Source organism: Corapipo altera, unplaced genomic scaffold, assembly GCF_003945725.1.
Source record: "Corapipo altera isolate COAL_440 unplaced genomic scaffold, ASM394572v1 50492, whole genome shotgun sequence".
In the NCBI taxonomy this organism is placed as follows: domain Eukaryota; kingdom Metazoa; phylum Chordata; class Aves; order Passeriformes; family Pipridae; genus Corapipo; species Corapipo altera.
The window spans coordinates 1,936-4,294 of NW_020885967.1; the positions used below are offsets into that span (position 1 = coordinate 1,936).

Sequence of the window (2,359 nt, forward strand, 5' to 3'; positions counted from 1 at the left end):
ATTGTATTAGTAATTTTCTTCCAAACACTCCGGAGACATCGAGGGAAGGGTTTGTGGCGACTTCTTGGCAGTGGAACCCTCTGACCTGCTTGCAGGACACTTCGGTGTCTACATGCAGCCAGCGCCCTGGATTGTTTTGCAGAAATGATATGAACACGACGCAGAAGAATCTTTGGGGGTTTTTTTGGTGTCCCTGGGATTCCTATGTCTGAGAATTAAAAGTGACACTTGACGGGACTGGAGCTGGAGCAGTTATTTAATACACCCTCTCTTTGTTTTGCTGTGTTTGAGAGGAAGATCCAAATACCCGGTAAAGTTTGTTCGCCTGTTTGTAGATAAGAGCACTGACAGTTTCTAAGTTTCACCCAAGGCACTGTTGCTGCTATCAAGTAACATTTAAAACAACCTATTCGGTTCCCCTTGACAAATGGCTTCGGCTCACCTCGCACACCGGTTGCGCCCTTGCTCCTCGTGATAGCATCAAAGAAGAGGGGGTTTGTGGGTTTGTTTTTTTCTTCCCCCCCCCCCCCCCCCTACTTTTTTTTTTTCCCGCGCTTTCGTGATTTGCCTGGTAGGCAAGGGCGGGGATAGTAAGTCCTGGAGGTGAACAGCCAGGTGTTACGCCGCTCGGCCCCTCCACGCCCCCGCGCACAAATCCGCACGCCGTGGAGTGTGTTCACGTGTAATTAATTAAAAATAATTAAAAAAAAAAAAAAGGTGTGGAGCAGTCCCTTCTGCACCTGAGGAGGCGTCCACCTGCGCCTCCCTCGACCCCTCTGGGCAGCGTCGTCTGCTCCCCCTCCGCGGCTGCTCCTCGGAGCAGAGGGAGCTGCGCCGCTTCCCGCGGCCAGGACTAGGTGGCGCTCCGCCTCGCGGGACCCGCCGCGCCACCGCCCCCCTCCCGCACCGCCGCGGGCCCTTCCACACCCGCGGAGGGCCCGAGGGGACGCGGCGGGGGCGGCGGGACTGGGCGGGGGGCGCTGCGTCCTCAGTGGGGTGTTCGCCGCACTGGGGAAGGCCCGGGGGTGGACCTCGCACGTCCACGCGTGTTGAGCTGCCTCGGGCCACAGTGGCGCACGGATAAGGGCGCAGGTCCGGGGGCCGGGGGTGGTGCGCCTTGGAAAAAGTTCTCGGGGGCTCGTTCGGCAGGAATATCAACACATCCGCTGGAGTTACCCCAGTATCTCTCTGCCATTGACCAGTGCAATGACGCATCTAAAGTGCAGATGCAAAAAAAATCAGTCACGGGCCTTGGATCTTTTCAAGGCTGTGAGATGATCTTTTCAAGGATCTTTTCAATTCTGTGTAATTTTTTTTTATTATTATTATTATTTCCAAGGCAAGTGTCAATAGCCGAGGTAAAGATTGATAACGCTAAACAGTGTACATGTATATAACATTTCCCAAAATCACTTCTCGCCTTTTTAGGGCTCCATTGTAACCCCCGTATTTAAAGACTAAACTGTCACTTTTGCGCAGAAGAAATTCTCTTTCCGCAGGAGAGATGTTTTAAAAGTTACTGTAGGAGGTAAAACCAACGAAGAGCGAATCAGGCTTTAGATCGCCGGTCTGCTGAGGGATCATCGCAAGCGTTGTTGATGCCGTTATTATTGTTTTTAGTAGAACTGGGAGGATTCTATCGTTTGCATCATTCCTGCGATACCTTGAGGAAAAGTGGCCTATGAGACGGGGGGAAAAGTAAGAGTAAACACTGAATCATCAGACGCTGCTTTGCAAGCAAACCGGGATAGGAATGACACTGAATTGCTCGTTCAAGCTAATTTTCTTAGAAACGTGGCAGCTTCTTTCTCAGTGGGATGAATCCGAAGGAGTTTGAGTGGTCTAATTGATAAACTTTATTAGGGATATTGGATAAGATTACTCGGATTTGGCTCCGTGGGATCTTTGTGGAGTCTCTCTCTCTCTCTCTCTCAATAGGTGTTAGGCTGTAATTAGGAGGTGCTGAAAACCTAGGCGGAAAATTTACAACTTGATCAGCTCCAAGCCACACACACCAGGAAAAAAAAACCAAAAAAACCAAAAAAACACCAAAAAACCAAAAAAACCACCACCCAAACCCCCAAAAATAACAACAACAAAAAAATCTGATACTGTTGCAAACATATGTTACGGATTAAGTTAGGCAAATAGCTCTAGTTTTGCCAGGTTGAAAGCTGATAATGAAAACTTATATAATAAAGAGTTTGGCTTTTGTTCTAGCGCCAGTTACTTAAAGCTAACAAAACCCCTTTACATTTCAGGGAAATTAAAAAAAAAAAAATCAACTGAACTTCATCCAGCTGGGAAGGGAGCCGTGACAATTGACCTTCTGCCGAAGCTCTGCCTGCCCTGTGCTTTG

The 2,359-nt window shown here is 49.0% G+C and overlaps 1 long non-coding RNA gene across 1 annotated transcript in view; it reads right to left on the reverse strand.

The window, feature by feature from the left end:
* Positions 1-1,290: 1,290 nt before the first annotated feature.
* The window catches only part of LOC113940925, a 1,961-nt gene continuing 892 nt past the window's right edge, over positions 1,291-2,359 (reverse strand). Inside the window, exon 2 of the long non-coding RNA XR_003525564.1 lies at positions 1,291-1,970. This is a non-coding gene — a long non-coding RNA (uncharacterized LOC113940925). The remainder of the gene's footprint in view (positions 1,971-2,359) is intronic.